Below are 17813 nucleotides of genomic sequence, written 5' to 3' on the forward strand. Positions count from 1 at the left end.
ACACAGGGCCAAAGTCTGAGGCAGTAAGTCAGCTCAAAGAAGGCAATGATTCTAAAATGGGAGTTTACTCATGGCATTGTATGTATCCAGGAATATGTGCCTGAGGATAGTTGTCATGAAATCAATATTAAATCAAAGTATTCCTTAATTACCACAGCTGACACGAGTTCTCCATAGCTGTCTGCTGTCTCAGGATCTGTCTCCAAAAAGGACCAGGGAGCGCTAACATATTATGTTCTAAACTGATGCAGAAAATGCACATTAAACATAATATAAACTTACTGAGTGAAGTAATGTCAAGAGGATTCCTTTAGCTCCTACTGGGTTGGTTCCTTGATCAATGCAATACAGAATCATTAATCTGGTTTTATGTGATTTCCTTAAAACATGTCAAAATGAGGCTCACTAGTCTGTATGACCTCCCTACAACACCTGGGCATGCTCCTGATGAAGTGGCAGATGCTCTCCTGATGGATCTCCTCCCAGACTCCAGGACTAAAGCATCTGCCCACTCCTGGACATTTTGTGGTGCAGTTGGTGGATGAGACATGATGTCCCAGATGTCCTCAATTGGATTCAGGTCTGGGGAACAGGCAGGCCAGTCCACAGCATCAATGCCTTTGTCTTGCAGGAACTGCTGACACACTCCAGCCACATGAGGTCTAGCATTGTCTTGCATTAGGAGGAACCCGGGGCCAACCGCACCAGCATATGGTCTCACAAGGGGCCTGAGGATCTCATCTCAGTACCTAATGGCTGTCAGGCTACCTCTGCCGAACACATGGAGGGCTGTGCAGCTCCCCAAAGAAATGCCACCCCACACCAAAACTGACCCACTGCCAAACCGTCAAGCTGGAGGATGTTGCAGGCAGCAGAAGGTTCTCCACGGCGTCTCCAGACTCTGTCAAAAGTGCTCAGTGTGAACCTGCTTTCATCTGTGAGGAGCACAGGGCGCCAGTGGCAAAGTTGCCAATCTTTGTGTTCTCTGGCAAATGCCAAACATCCTGCATGGTGTTGGGCTGTAAGCACAACCCCACCTATGGACGTCGGGCCCTCATGCCACCCTCATGGAGTCAGTTTCTGACCGTTTGAGCAGACGTGCACATTTGTGGCCTGCTGGAGGTCATTTTGCACGGCTCTGGCCTTTCTTTCCTACCCCGCAGTACCTTCCCTTACCATTCGTTTCTTACTCTTTTACTTCTTCTTTGATGACGGTTGTCTTTCTAGATAAGCAATTTCATTTGCTCTTGTGCGAGTCAGTGGCTCGGGTGCATTCTGGGACTGTCAGTTCACCAGTGTGCTGGCATGCTTCTTAACAAACACACCACTACAGCAAACATCTCAATTGTACTTGTTGATTTCTTCGACAAAACACTGAACAAAAAATTTACTTGTGAGTTTGCTGCCTGGTGCTTTTAAATTTTGTGATAATTTGAGCAGCCCAGAAAGCATCCCATGAATTAAATTAGGTTAGTCTATCTGAACATGTATACTAGTCATTAAATTAGATGGGAAAGAATGATTCAGGGTAAACAACCGCACCAAGGGAATTACATTTTTCTTCTCAAAATGTAAAAGGTCTGTTGAAAAATCACATTAAACAGAGATGTGATTAACTTTTTATTTTACCAAAAATAACATCAATGGTGACACAATCAGTCTTCATCAGAAGTGCTCAAATCACTCTCAGTGGCATCGTCTGGAATGTCCTCCTCCTCCTCCGAGTCCATTTCCAGGAGTGGTTGGTGGCTGAGGATTCTCTTGTACATGTCCTTTACTTTGAGCATTTCAGCTTTCAGTTCACTTTGTTTTTTTTAAACCAGGCTACGGAGTCCCTTCTGTGCATCCTCCGACATGCCAACAAAGGAGGCTGTAAAAAGAACAAAACAAAGAAATATGAGTAAAGTAAAAACAAACAAACAACAAAAACCTCACCTCATAAACACAAGGAATTAGGATCCTGTAATTAAACTTTTTTTTTTTTAAGGGAGAAGGCAGTGTTAGCTAGCAATCTAGATATAGGTAAAAGATCCAGTAAGACTTTAGCATCTGCTCTTATTTTCAATCGATTCATCAAATAATTAATAAATAAAAGATGTGCTTACAGTCTGAGCAGATTGTCCCCAACACCACAGATCGCATTCACAACACTGTCCAGTGATGCCGCATCTCCCTGCACAGGATCATCTCCTCCTCTCTCAGGCGCCTCACAGCCATCACCTTCTCAAAGATCTTTCTCTTTGTCTGGAGGTCAGCAGCAGCTACAGTTTAACAACATCAGATGGGAAAACATAGTAGCACGTTATGACTCAAGAACAAAACATTCAGCTACTGCTCAGATACTGGGAGTTTGTTTAAAAAGGATATTTATAAATCAAGAGCTTACGTTCACTTGTGCTCGGCCAGGGCCAAATATCGGTCTGGATGAGGGCATCACTGGATACGATTGACTTTGTTGGTTCAGCAAGCTTGTTGTAGTCGTCAACAGCAGCCGCCAAGCGTTTCTTCTCAACTAAGATGACCTTGCGAATTCTGTGTCGCCTCTTGTTGCTATCTGTAAATAATCATAAAAAATTCACACCTTCGCATAATGTATATATTTACATTTTAATCTACACTCATCAATTTGTTTGCTAGAACAAATCACATCCAGCTTAAACAAACCTGGATCTGATTTTATTCTGTTTACAAAGTAGCTGTACAAACTAAGTATCAAACGGTCCATTTCAAAGAAACTGGGACGTACCATTTTGTCTGTAAAGACTTTGTGTTCGCACTCTGATGATGACGACAAGCTCCTCTATTCGTGTCTGCAACGCTCCAAGGCTGCCATCAGTTTGATCAGTTTCTAAGTGAGAGGAATATTAATCAGAATACAGGATGAGTAACAGTCACCAAACTACAGTGGACTCTGTAATCACTGACTTGATGACATTCGTTATAAGACATCTGTAGCCTTCATGTGCTGCATTATCATTAGATAACAAGTATGTTGGTGTTCAGGTTTATAAAACCAACTAGTACGACATCATTTCAACCCAGTTCCAATACAATTTGATCAAACGCAACAACTCTGCCATCAATTCTGCTTTTACAAGGCTTATTTTTCATTGTTTGTTGACACTGTCAGAAAGATATTAATTCTACCTTAAGTTCTTTAATGAGGCCATGGTAGGTCCTATTGTTATACACGAGTGCGTTATATTGAGACTCACCTTCAGCCCATTTCTGCACATTGGCCACCAATTGCTGCAGTGTGTCGTCATCCACACCCAGCTCATTTTTGGTCGCATTCAGGCTCTCCACTTGTTCTCTAAGGATCCTTATGATCTAAGAATACATTAATAAATGTCATTCATATTGACATTAAAAGAGTACTGGTGTTTTTCCCCCATTACCACACACATTAAAATGGGTGTTGAAAAAAAAAAATCACCTTGAGATATCTCTGGCTCAAACTGCGGCCCAGTTGTTCCACTTTCCTTTTGTTCCACCCCAAAGCCAGGAGGGTCAGCATGTCTGTTCGCCCTGCATTTCAGTTAGTATACAAATAAGAATTAATGAGCAGGAGACTGAGTGGAATCTCAGACACGGACACATACCTGCTTTAGACATGTACTTCGTTGTGATGGCCGCCCTAGACAGGAAACTGTTTACTTGTTCCACCTCTTCTCCAACTGTTGAACCGGCCCCATCCTGAAACGCACCTCCCCATTGGATCTATAGAAAGGTCACAATACATGACTGCTGAATTCATTCAACCTTATAAGGAAATGTCTCAAATTAATCCAAAACTACAGGCTGCAGTATACCTTGCATTTCCAAGTGTGAGCCTTTGCATGCATGACAGAGAGAAAAGGACGCATTGACAAGAGGTTCCTCAGCTCAGGGCACTGCTGAGCCACCTTGGTTAAATAGGGGAAATATCTACAGGCCACATCGGAGCAAAGGAACGTAATATGTCCTGGGACGTTAGCTCCCAACTTCCTCTGGAGAAAAAGGGGATAAGCAAAGATCTCCCCTCGAAACATGTTCAATGCAGCTAAGAGGACTCCGTGGCGACAAACAGCTATTTCCATGCTCTCTTCATCCAACTTCCCAGTGGACTTTTTAGTCGACTCCTTTGCTGCAGTCCAAGATGAAGATCCGCACAACCCTTTCCCCGGGACCTATACACTCAAAGATTTTAACATAAAAGACACGACGTGATTAAGCCCTATCAGGGACAAACTTTTTAAAACAAATGCATAACAATTAGCTGAATTAGCCTTAAGTCACACAAGACCTCATATCTCCCCAGGACAGCACTGATAACATAACATAAAAATCATGTTGTTGTTTTTTTAAAATACACATGGTGACAAAATTAAGTACACATTAAGATAAAGTAAAGTAAATAGTATTACCACAACACCAAGAGAAAAATAAAATAAATATCCACCCATCCATATATGTATATACACACACACACACACACACACCTATGTGTATATGGTTATGGCGTTAATGTCATTTTAACAACATTACCGCTGACTGCACTAATATATATGTGTATCTTACATGATTTGTGTGTCTCTGGATGTATTTCACAAACTCAGCTACTTCCTCATCTTTTTCAATGAAGACACCTTCAAAGTTCGCCTGCTCTGAAGTGCTGAACGAACACAGTGACAGTTGTTTGAAAAGAAACAGTAAAATACATTTTTTTACAAATCCATATTTGATTTATGTACACAATGCATAACGTACCTTGCATTAGATTGAAAGCGATAAACCTTGCGGTTTCCATCAACTGAGACGGCAAGCATGTCTGGAGTGCAGGCAGGGCAGCTAAAGCATGGCTCCTTGCACATCCTGTCCACCTCAAACTTTACAGCACTCCACTCCAAGAAACTTTTACTGAAGGCATCAGGTGATATTCGGCCAGTCTTTTACATAGAGGACATACAACAGAATATTCAAGGACAGTCATCATAAACATTGATTTGCACAATTTCCTTAAACTTGGCAAATTTAGAAACTCACCCTTCCAAAATGGGCTGTTCTTTCATCCAGCATTTTGACAAATGCCTTAAGTGACATCCGTGGTGCAGCCTTCTTAATGTCATGGAAAGACTGAAAGACAGCCATTGAAAACAGGGTGCAGAAATTTAAGGTGCCAGGCCAATATCCACTACCCAGGATGTCCTTAACTGAGGGGGACCACATTAGGCCACAGCTGGTGCAGCTCACCACTGGCAGTGCAAGGTTATAACGGCCTTTAGAAAGGATAAGGATAAATTCAGTCATGGTTCAAAGCATTCATTTTAAACATGTTGTGAAGATTTCATGTTGTTTTCAAATCGGTCTGGTAAATCCAAATGACCTTTGACAGGTGCCCACATATACTGCGGGCCGAGGGTAATTCAAACCAAGATAGCAATGCACAATTTGCAATAAAACCTGCAAACACATCTATTGTGTATGTAGTGTGTGACAAAAGGGCAACTTACCATTTATGGTTACAAGAGCCACAATTGCGCCGGGTGAAACCTCAACGTTACCTGCTGGGCAGTCACACACATGGTCTGGCCTTTGCACAGGCAACAGCCAAACTAACATTAAAACACACAATATATATAAAAAGAATTGGAAATTAACTGATACACAACAAATATACAATAACAGCACCCACTCATAGTACATAGCAAGAAATGCATAAGACTTAAAAACCGTACCTATTGGCTTGTGAAACTCTGATGAAGGCTGCAAAAACCCTCCTGTTACTGCCTCTCTGTTGTGCAGGACAAAGTGTGTGTGAACTGCAATATCACACTCAGCACAAAGGAATGGAAGAGGCAGGCAGTCCAGACACCTCACAACTACTTGTTTGCCACACTGACACACACGGTGTGACTGTGGATCCAGAGTAGCTAACATATTGTCTATAAGACAAGGCCTGGCCTCTTTCCACTTTTGCGAGGACACCATATTTCTGATCGCCCAGTGAGTAGCAGCTGACTCAGACGCCGTCTCACAAGTCATGGCTGCGTCCTCTTCTCCATCCTCCAACAACTGAAGGAGCTCCTGAGGAAGCACCTCAGTTCCATACACTAACAGAAAAAAAATAAAGAAACTCTTCCACAAAGTGAAAAACACTCTAGGCAGTATGTTTCTTAGGACTGCACAAAAGCCCTGCCAAACTCAACTATAACAACAAATATAAAAGTAAACTTTAAAAAAGGAATACCTTCTTTTATATATTGTGAAAGTGCCTTTTGGTGGGTTGACACTGGCAACATAACTAGGTTCTTCACGTGGACATTGATGCTGATCTGCGGAAAATGGGGGAAAAAAGAGATTGAAGAATATTTACTTACTGAAACATATATACACATATATAAAATGTATAAAAAAATATATCAAATAATATTACGTTTACTACGTACAATAAATTAGACAAGTGTGTCCCCTCTTTAAAAATTGTTTCCACTACATCACATTTACAAAAAAAAAAAGTTTACCTGCATTTATTGAGTCTTCGTCAGCAGCTTGAAGCTTGGCGCTCCGGTTAACGTTAGCAATTAAGGTTAGCATCATAGGTTTGTAATGAGCTAGCAGAACTATTAGCGCAAAAACTGCTTTACACACCATGTAAGGCTATTTTGCAACACACAAGTCCTTAAATGTTTATAATAGATTTAATGATCATCACAGGATTAAATGGCTAATGCTGCACTAGCCACGTGTAGTCGTTACCGTACTCTACCTAGCAAGCATGCTGACGGTAGCTGTAGCCATTTTTAAATGAATTAAATCGTTTCCGAGATCAGTCACCTCTGTTTGCTTGAAGCTTTTATGAAAAAAACCCCTTTGAAACACACATCAAGCTATTACTCCAAATATATGACTACTTTGTAGTCATATATTTTTTTACATACCTGCATTAGAATCAATCAATTCCGCCTCCTTTTCTTACTCTTATAACTGGGTCTCTCCGTTCTTCCATCATCCTTTGCTTACACAGGTTGCGTCTGATTGGTTGGAGCCGAGCGCATCCAAAACTAACAGGAATGGTATAAAACTATAAATGTGTTTTACGTGTGAAATAAAAATAATAACCCCAACCAAGGATTATGTACGTTAAATCTGCGTACTTTCAGATCGTGAATCACTTTAGAAAATAAAGCGATTTTATTGTTGAATTATCAGTGTTACTTTCATGTGTTTTTGTTGAGAAATGTTAACGATGTCATTAAAAGAAAGCATTAAATTAGGGAGAAAACCCTGTTCGCGGAGAGGGTTCCCGGTTGTCCAGTTAGATTGTACTTCAAGGCGTCACGTTTCGCCGTGAAGGGGGAGTAAATGGATGGCTGGAGCCTCTGCTCGAAGCGTCTCTTATCACCGCAAGCGGGTTCATATTGGAATGAATTGACAACCCACAGCGTCGCATAAAAACGTGGAAGGGTACCTTTAGCGTCAGCATGAGAAGTTAAGGGACATGACAAAACGTCAGTATTTTACGCGTCGGGAGTGAGAACAGGTTGCATATCATACCATCGGCCCCTCTGGCCAACATACTGTGAGCAATGTTTCACATACTTTAATCTTATAGATGATTAAAGCTGCAATGGATGGTTAAGTTAAATGTTTTTGTCTCATTTCTTTGCTTTCTTTTTATCTGCTTCCTGGATATGAGTCATTAGTAAATAATGATTGCTAAAAGACTTTGGCAAATCACAATAATCTGTCAATTTGTTCTTTGAGCGCAAGTTTCCTAAAATAGTATTTAGCAGTCTTTAGTTCTAAAGTTATATTTTGATCAGCAGAGCTCTGATAAGTTCAGATCCCCCTGACACCCACCCTGGATCTAAGACTTCAATCAATCTCACTCAGCACCCACATATCCCCCCACTGTGGCTGAGGACTGCATGTCCACAGGGCTCTCAGCCCCCTGCTGTATGCCCTGTACAACCTATGACTGCACACCAACCAATCAACCAATGTCATCGTCATGTATGCTGATGACACCACTGTGTTTGGGTCATCTGTGATGGAGATGAGACAGCGACAGGGACAAGGTGGAGAACGTGCGATATGACCAAAATGTCATATCCCGATATGAGACATCTATCGTCCCGACAACAACATAAATCACAAACATTTTCTGTAAACTCTGTGACTCTCGGACAAATCGACTTGCGTGAAGTGTTTCCAGCTGGGTGTCGTGTACCTGGAGTCGAGTGTTTTGACCGATGCATGAAACTATACATTTTTACACATAAGTTGTAACTTTTCTTTGTGAGTATTTATCACATGGCGTGCTGTGGGGAAAAGCCTGTTCTAACGTTTGAGTCTAAGGTTTGTTTGGAGCACCTGACGGCTCTTCTTGCTTCTCATCCATAAACTCTCTCCGCACTCTGCCACGTGATTCTTGTGTAGGTGGTAGCAGAGGTTTGTTGTGTTTGAGTCTGTGGTTGGGACCGGTTTGTTCCATAATTTGCAGAGTACAGTTTTCTGGTCAGTGTTAGACTTTTCATAACCAAACAGCGTCCGTGCTACAGAGCTAGACCCTTGTTTAGGAATAAGGTCCTCAATTTATTTGGACTGGTCCTTCTGTTTGTCATCATTTCAGTTTATTTTGAAAGATCTCAACAGGATCTTGAGCTTTATTTTGAAAGGTTTATGTAGAAAATAAACAAACGACAGATTTACCATCGTTGTTGCTAACGACAACGCGTAAAAACAGTCACCTGTCTGCCCGTAGTGTGTTTATTTTAAATATAAGAGGAAGTGAGAACTTGTGACCATCAAAATAATGAAAAAATAAACAGTTTATTTTGTGACACCACGAAATAAACAGTAGCGTATAATATAAAACGCTAGACGTTTACATGTCGTCATCCGATATATATCGTTATATCAAACAGCTGCAGGAGGCACAGACAGCTCCACTCCTCTCATGGCACCATCACCCTGGTATAAAAGGCCCAGCAGCAGCTGCCTTCCTTTGTGTCCTGAGCAAGAATAAACTGGACCAGGAGCTGCTGCTGGCTTTCTGCCCTCCTCAGTGGAGAGTGTGCTCTCCTGCTGCCTGGTGTTTGTATTCAGGGGCCACAACTGAGAACAGGAAGGCTGCACAGAGGGTCATTAACAACCCCAAATCATCATTGGCTTCCCTTTTCCACCACTGGAGGCCATCATCAGATCCTCCTGTCTCAGGTAAACCAGGGCCATCACAGCTGACCCCTTGCACTCCACCCACCACCTGTTTCACCTGCTGCCCTCTGGATAGCAACTTAGGTCAATCACTCGCTCTAGGGCTGCCCCAAACCATTATTTTGATAGTCGACTAGTCACCAATTATTTTTGCGATTAGTTGACTAATCAGATCATGCATCCATTAGACGTAAAACGTACAGCTTATTGCACCAGCCTGCATCTCCTCTTACATAACTATCATTAGCTTACAGCTGTAAGTGTTTAAGGTATGTGCTAACTAAAAATAAAGACAAGATGATAGTTTATTAGGTTTTAATGAATTTTGCAGATTGTTTCGGTGAAGTTTGATAAACTCAGCCGTCTGCTCCTTGCTATCTAAAATATAACGGGACACCGGAGTATATTCTCACGCATCTCACACTTCTGATAATCAGTTGTCTGCTTGACATTTATTCAGCTGTGTAAAAACTATAACTTTAATCTCAGCCAAACCGATTTACTCAGGAACAAATAAAATACTGAAAAAAGGCAAACAATAACATTTTAGGTTATATAAGTGACTTAGATATCATGTTTAATCTGAGTAGCGAAAGACCACAGAGATCTGAAAACGATATGCTGGGAGTTCGCTGTTCCCACCGGCTCTAGTGAGGCTTGAACCCCGACTAGCTATCAAGCTGGTGTCTGTGAAGGTTTTCAGTCATCCGGGTCATCGTAGTAGAGCTTAGAAAGAAAAGCGTCTGGACTTCTTTGAGTTGCTTGAAGACGTTTCACCTCTCATCTGAGAAGCTTCTTCAGTTCTAAGGGTCAATTGGTGGGGAGTCCCAGATTTAAACCCAGTGGGAGTTTCCCCCCCAAAGAGGGACAAAGGACCCCCTGATGATCCTCTACCTAATCACATGAGCCAAGGTGTGAAAGTGGGTGGGGGTCCTAATCAGCCAGGGTTTCGGGTGAGGTCATTGTGAAACCTGGCCCCACCCTATCATGTGATTTCCTGAGGTCAGATGGCCCAGGATGTGAGTGGGCGTTAAGGCGTCTGGGAAGGGATCTCAAAACTGGATTATAGATGGCAGACAGTTAGTTTCGTAAACCACCACCTCTGTTCAAAGATGGTCGCTCACAGTGGACGTAAATGGCTTCTTTCACTCCTCTTTCAAACCATCTGTCCTCTCTGTCCAAAATGTGAACGTTGGCATCCTCGAAAGAGTGACCTTTGTCCTTTAGATGCAGATGAACTGCTGAGTCTTGTCCTGTGGAGGTGGCTCTTCTATGTTGTGCCATGCGCTTGTGAAGTGGCTGTTTGGTCTCTCCGATGTAGAGGTCTGGGCATTCCTCACTGCACTGTACAGCATACACCACATTGTTAAGTTTGTGTTTAGGAGTTTTGTCTTTCGGGTGAACCAGTTTCTGTCTGAGTGTGTTGCTGGGTCTGAAGTACACTGGGATGTCATGCTTGGAGAAAACTCTCCTGAGTTTCTCTGATACACCGGCTACATAGGGGATGACAATGTTGTTGCATCTGTCTTTCTTATCCTCCCTCGCTGGTGTCTGATCTTCTTTTCTGTGCATCTTTGCTGACTTTATGAACGCCCAATTAGGATAACCGCATGTTTTAAGTGCTTCCTTTACATGTGTGTGTTCCTTCTTTTTCCCTTCAGGCTTAGAGGGAACATGTTCTGCCCGGTGGTGTAGGGTCCTGATAACCCCAAGTTTGTGTTCCAGAGGGTGATGGGAGTCAAAGAGGAGGTACTGGTCCGTGTGTGTGGGCTTCCGGTAAACTTCAATGTTGAGGTTGCCATTCTCTTCAATGTGCACAGCGCAGTCCAGGAATGGCAAACAGTTATCCTTTGTGTCTTCCCTGGTGAACTTGATGTTTTTATCCACGGCGTTAATGTGCGCAGTGAAGGATTCCACTTCTTGTCTTTTGATTTTCACCCAGGTGTCGTCTACATATCTGTACCAGTGGCTGGGTACTCTCCCTTTAAAAGAGCCAAGAGCCTTTCTCTCCACTTCCTCCATGTAAAGGTTGGCTACAATAGGTGACACGGGGGAGCCCATGGCACAGCCATGTTTTTGTCTGTAGAAACCTTCGTTGTATTTGAAATATGTAGTGGTAAGGCAGAGGTCTAACAGTGTGCAAATCTGGTCGGGTGTGAAATTGGTCCTGTCTTCCAAGGAGCTGTCTTCTTGTAGTCGTTTTCTGACAGTCTCCACTGCCTCCGTGGTGGGTATGCAAGTGAAGAGTGAGACTACATCAAAGGACACCATGGTTTCAGGGGTTCCTTTGTCCCTCTTAGATGCGCAACCTTGTCACCGATGTTTACAAGTAATCTGCCGTCGTATACTATAAGACTAGAGGATTTTGGAATGTAAACTAGTGCAAAAAATAAGTAAAAAACAAAAAAAGTGGATAGTCGGAGCGGAACGGTCAGGAAGGAGTCTGGACGTGGCCGCGCCATCTTGAAAGAGTGAAGCCACGTTAATAACAACGTGTACAACCATTGGAGATTTGTGCAGGACAGACGGAACAACTGACGGAAAAAGTGTGGACTTTATACCAGTTTTTAAATTGTGTTGATAGGCCACGTAAAACCAGAGTTATGATAAAAATATCTGCAATGTTTGGTTTTCTTCCTGAATACTATCGTTGTTTATATTTGTAGTAGCTTACATGTATTACATGTAGCTTGCCATCACCAGTGTGTGAATGTGTGCGTGAATGGGTGGATGACTGGATGTGTAAAGCGCTTTGGGGTCCTTAGGGACTAGTAAAAGCGCTATATAAATACAGGCCATTTACCGTTTAACATTTACTGTGGGAAGAAACGGTAAAAACAGCGTTTTATAAGGAAAATGCTCGAAAGCACTCTCTGCCTGTGAGCAAAGACGAAACCAAAAAAAAAACCCCACCCTTTCCTATTGGTGGAAAAATGTACCATGTCGACCAATCAAAAAATGGCATTTAGTTGTTAAGAAACGGGAGGAAGTTTTAAGAGTGTCGGTGGTGTTTTGAGATGTGGAAGTTTTGCGATCTTTAGTGCAAATCTTGTGTAGTTATGGTGTAGTGTAGTCAATAGGTTTGTTGTGTGTGTCAGAACAATGAGGCGACTGCTGAATGTCACCGGTGTTACAGGAGTGATACATCTCCTGTTGTCAGGCCTGCAGGTATCAGGCTGTTGTTCTCCTTTATCTCATAGTGGACAGAAATTATTTTTTGGAGTGGCACAAATAATTTGTGTGGCATCGAATTTGATGCAGAACAGCTGATTGTTCTGTAAATATTTTGAAATGTTTATTTAAAAAAAACGCCTTGGCTGCATTTTTAGGTAAACAGCTGCAAAAAACTTTGTTTGCAAAACTCAGTAACTTATTTGAAGGAGTAACTATATAATTAAATGCCCAACATTGGTCATTATATACTGTATTTCGCAGACAGAGAGTTACAGGACTCTCTCCCAGACCACAGACTCAGACTCATAATACAAGTCAGAGCTTTATTTAAAAATAAAAAAAAAGAAGTTGTGTTTTCAAAATTGGAGTTCAAGTTATTTTTACTTCCAGTATGTTAACATACTACACAGGTCATGAACAAGATTTTTTTAATTTTCATTGTAAGTGGGCTAAAGCAGTTAATTAAAAGTAGTCTAACATAAATGTAAATGCTGTAATTTGATTATTTTAATAAACCATGTAACTTGGATGGATTGGATGCTGGCGTGACCACAGTGCACACGGCTGCTGTTGCTCACAGTGGTCCAAGGTATCGCTCAGGGAGTTTGTGTGTTCGCTCAGACACATGAAAAATTAGAGGGAACATTGATTGTGTCCTTTCCTTAGTCTTTCCTACCTCTCCTCCTTCCTTGTAATTGTTGTGTGGTTTGACATTATGTTACGGACCCCAGCAATGTTGCCACAATAACAAAGATGAAATCCATGCAAATGCTGGTAAAGTTCAGGAGCGATGAAGACACAGTGCACTCGGTTTGTCTTCCAGATTGCATCTCAGTAGTGGGAAAAGTCCCCAAAGCAACTGGGGAACACCTGACTTGACATCAATAGTTCCACCTGTGATGTTGCTCCATTTTTCTGTCCTTCTGTACAGGCCATGTCACAAAATAATATATTACAGAAATTAGTCATGTTTCCAAAATAATTTGGAGTCCTCATGGTCACTGAAAATAACAAATAAACAAATTAAATGAATTAAATTAAATGTTTAAGATAAAGTTGGAGACACGTGGTTAGCCCACTGCATGACCCCCTGACTCTGACCGAATCAGTGGTGAGTTGATTGTAATAATAGAGTGTGAACAGCGATCTTCTCCTCTCCCTATGCCGGCCCCTCTCAACAGTTTCTGACCATGTTTCTGTTGCAGATATGCTAACAATGCTAATGCTAAAGGCTGCATAACTAATACTGGGACAAGAACTACATGTTGTGTTGTTCAACAATAAAGAAGCAGCAAAGACAAAGATGTTTGGACTTGTGCGTGTTCAATCCTGCAGCTGCAGCAGTCAGAAACCACATCTGTAATGTGACACCGAGTACAGTCTGACTGACAGCTGGGACACTTTTGTTTTAGCTGCTTAGAGTTTATGCTGGAGAAGAACCTGCTCACTTTGGGTATGTTTCTGGTTCTGCAGACAGTGCATCTGCTCATACTGGGACCCGTCTTCTTCATCAGGAGACTCCTCCTGTCCCCAGTGTGGAGAAAGATCCAGAAGCAGAGCTGGACTGCAGACAGCCAGTCAGAGCAGCTGTGTACAAAGTAAGACTGAACATCTGTCTGCTGATGGACTCATTTCTGAAAACTGGACTTCTTGTTGTTGTTCAGACATTAAAGAGTTTTCTTTCTGTTTTTCTTTCTTTCAGCAGATGTTGGTCTACAGGAGGTTTTAGATGAACATAAGATCAGTCTGAGGAGGAGATGTGAACGTGTGACTGAAGGAAGTGATGAAACAGGAAGTAGAACCCTCCTCAACAGGATCTACACTGAGCTCTACATCACAGAGGGACAGAGTGAAGAGGTTCATACCCAACATGAGGTGAGGCAGCTGGAGACAGCTTCCAAGATGGACGCCCTCCATGACACTCCAATCAGGTGCCAGGACATCTTTAAAGCCTTACCTGACCAACAGAGACCCATCAGAGTGGTTCTGACCAACGGCGTGGCTGGTGTTGGAAAAACCTTCTCAGTGCAGAAGTTCACTCTGGACTGGGCAGAGGGCTTGGAGAACCAACATGTCAGTGTGGTGGTTCTGCTTTCATTCAGGAGCTGAACCTGATCAGAGATGAGCAGTACAGTCTTCTGGAGCTGCTCCATGTTTTCCATCCAACATTACAGAAGGTCACAGCAGAGAAGCTGGCTGTCTCTCAGCTTTTGTTCATCTTTGACGGCCTGGATGAAAGCAGACTTTCATTGGATTTCACCAACAGGAAGCTGCTGTCTGATGTCACACAGAAGTCATCAGTCAGCCAGCTGCTGACAAACCTCATCCAGGGGAATCTGCTTCCCTCGGCTCTCGTCTGGATAACTTCCCGACCTGCAGCAGCCAATCAGATCCCTCCTACATGTGTTGACAGGCTAACAGAAGTACGAGGCTTCACTGACGCCCAGAAGGAGGAGTACTTCAGGTGGAGATTCAGTGATGAAGAGCTGTCCAGCAGAATCATCTCACACATGAAGACATCCAGGAGCCTCCACATCATGTGTAGTATCCCAGTCTTCTGCTGGATCACTGCTACAGTTCTGGAGCACATGTTGACTACAGAGCAGAGAGGAGAGCTGCCCAAGACCCTGACTGACATGTACTCACACTTCCTGCTGGTTCAGACAAAGAGGAAGAAGAACAAGTACCATGAGGGACATGAGACGAGTCCACAGGAGCTGACGGAGGCTGACAGGGAAGTACTTCTGAAGCTGGGGAGGCTGGCGTTTGAACATCTGGAGAAAGGAAACATCATGTTCTACCAAGAAGACCTGGAGCAGTGTGGTCTGGATGTGACAGAGGCCTCGGTGTACTCAGGAGTTTGTACAGAGATCTTCAAAAGAGAGTGTGTGATCTTCCAGAAACCAGTCTACTGCTTTGTTCATCTGAGCATTCAGGAGTTTCTGGCTGCGGTCTACATGTTCCACTGTCACACCAACAGGAAGACAGAGATGCTGAGGAATTTCCTGGGAGATTTTTATGATTCTCTTTATCCTGGAAGGAATCCCGATAATAAACCATCTCTGGATGATTTCCATAACAGAGTCATGTATAAATCCCTCCAGAGTAAAAACGGCCACCTGGACCTGTTTGTTCGCTTCCTTCATGGCCTCTGTCTGGAGTCCAACCAGAGACTCTTAGGAGGTCTGCTGGGTCAGACAGAGAACAGTGCAGAGACCATCCAGAGAATCATCAACAACCTGAAGATGACTGTGAACAGCGATGACATCTCTCCTGACAGAAGCATCAACATCTTCCACTGTCTGATGGAGATGAACGACCTCTCAGTACATCAGGAGATCCAAGAGTTCCTGAAGTCAGAGAACAGATCAAAGAAGAAACTCTCTGAGATCCACTGCTCAGCTCTGGCCTTCATGCTGCAGATGTCAGAGGAGGTTCTGGATGAGTTGGACCTGCAGGAGTACAACACATCAGAGGGGGGACGGCAGAGACTGATTCCAGCTGTGAGGAACTGCAGAAAGGCTCGGTGAGTCTAGATTGGTTCATAAACATAATCAGCCAAATCAACTTGCATGTTTATATGCTGGTGTTTGCTTGAGCTTAAGCAAATGTATAAATGTTGTTGTGAAGGCTGAATCTTCTCTTTACTGCCACTCTGACATTCCCAACATCATTTCAGACAGAACTGTGTAGTTGATGGAACATTTCTAATCAGATCAGGATTCACCAAATGTCTCCAAATACTCACTGAGAGGAAACCTTGCAGCATGTCCTGCATAAGAAAGCAGATCCATGTCACACCCTGTTGTGGACATAGACGTTCCTACACCGTGGAAGTTTCTGTAGTGCTAATAGAGAGCACCAGACCCTCTGCCACTTTTTCTCTACTCGAGGATATTAAATGTCAACAGTGATCAAAATTCAATGAAAGCAAGTTTGATGCAAGAGAATCAATAAAGACAATCTGAATCAGCAGAGATGCAACAGGACCAACAAACTAATCATCAAGGCTGGAAGCATCATTGGTCAGAATCTGAAGGTGTTTGAGTCAGTGAGGGTCAGAGGTCACTGAACAAACTGCTAAATTGGTCATGTGATTCCAAAGCAGCGGCGTGTCCATCGACCCCAGAGGGTTAACTGGGTGAAAGGACACTCTCTCAATCTGAACACCATTATTTTATGAATTTCTTCATCCCTTCTATGTACAAACAGCAACAAGATGCAGCAACCCAGAGTCTCCATTACAACTTGGGCGAAAGTGCGGAGTTCAAACCGTATAACAGTTTTTAAATTGCGCAGATAGGCCACGTTAAACCAGAGTTATGATAAAAAATGCACACGACGTTTGTTTCGGAACAAAACAGAACAGTGGTGTTTACAGCAGGAAGGAACGGTATGAACTGCGTTTTCTACGGACAACGCTAGCAAACACTCCACTTGTGAGTGAAAAAAGAAAAAGAAAAAACACCCCTTCCCTATTGGTGGTAAAGTTTACCATGTCAGCCAATCAAAAAAATGATATGGCAACATGTGGCATTTGGTTGTTTAGGGAGAGGGGGCAGTTTTAGTAGTGACAACAGCGCGAGAAAACGAACGAGCAAAAGAAAGAAGGAAAGTTTTCATATGTGAGAGATTAGTGACGTTTATTGTGCTTGGAGGCTATAGTTAGTGTGCACTGTAGTCATTGTTTTGTTTTGTGTGTCAGTTCTACTAGTGAATGTCACATTTGCTCCAAAAAAACCACCAAAGGCAGATTGCAGTGTAAACACTGTCCCCACATGGATAACAGGAGTGATATATGCATTATTCGTTAAACATGTTTGTGGTTTTTACAGTAAAAAATATAACTTTTTTCTACTCTGATTTTAAATTTTTTGTTTGAATTTAGATCAATTGTGCTAATATAGTATGTCAAAATGAAAAAATAACTCCAATTTCAGATATTTGAGGTTGAGCTTAAAATAGTGATACTAAACAAGGCAAGATAAACAGTTTTTAAAGGTGAAATATAGAGGTAAAATCAAAAGTAGTCAAAAACAGCCAATTATACCCTGGACCCCAGAGGGTTAAGCGAAAGTCAACAGTCCGCAGCCTATGCAGGTGGCCTTGGAAGAATATGGACAAAAGAGTCAAACAGTCCTCTTTAGGGATGGGTATCGTTTAGGGTTTATCCGATACAGTGTTTGCTAGTTCACCTTACATGCATTAATTTAATAACTTGGTTAGCCTACTCAACGTAAATTACACACGAACAACATTAAGCTACTCACGCAGAGAAGAACAGCTGCTGCTGCCATCATCATCCGTCATCATTTCTCCTACACTGGCAGGGCTAGGTGCCAGGACTCTACTCTTCGGGTTTTTGGGGGATGTTGCTAACTCCGGGTCCGATAACAGGCAACCCACCCGCAGCACATGTGCACGGTGTGAGGTCTCGCAGC

The 17813-nt window shown here is 42.6% G+C and overlaps 1 long non-coding RNA gene and 1 pseudogene across 1 annotated transcript; one reads left to right on the top strand and one right to left on the bottom strand.

Moving 5' to 3' along the window:
- Positions 1-17813, top strand: part of LOC116321799 — a 56826-nt pseudogene that overhangs the window by 12433 nt on the left and 26580 nt on the right.
- LOC120438814 lies at positions 5127-5967 on the bottom strand. Its single transcript, XR_005612175.1, has 3 exons — positions 5718-5967; positions 5493-5594; positions 5127-5258 (listed from the first exon to the last, which is right to left on the bottom strand). It is a non-coding gene; the product is annotated as an uncharacterized LOC120438814 (long non-coding RNA).

The sequence above is a fragment of the Oreochromis aureus genome, linkage group 3 (assembly GCF_013358895.1).
Source record: "Oreochromis aureus strain Israel breed Guangdong linkage group 3, ZZ_aureus, whole genome shotgun sequence".
Lineage (NCBI taxonomy): Eukaryota > Metazoa > Chordata > Actinopteri > Cichliformes > Cichlidae > Oreochromis > Oreochromis aureus.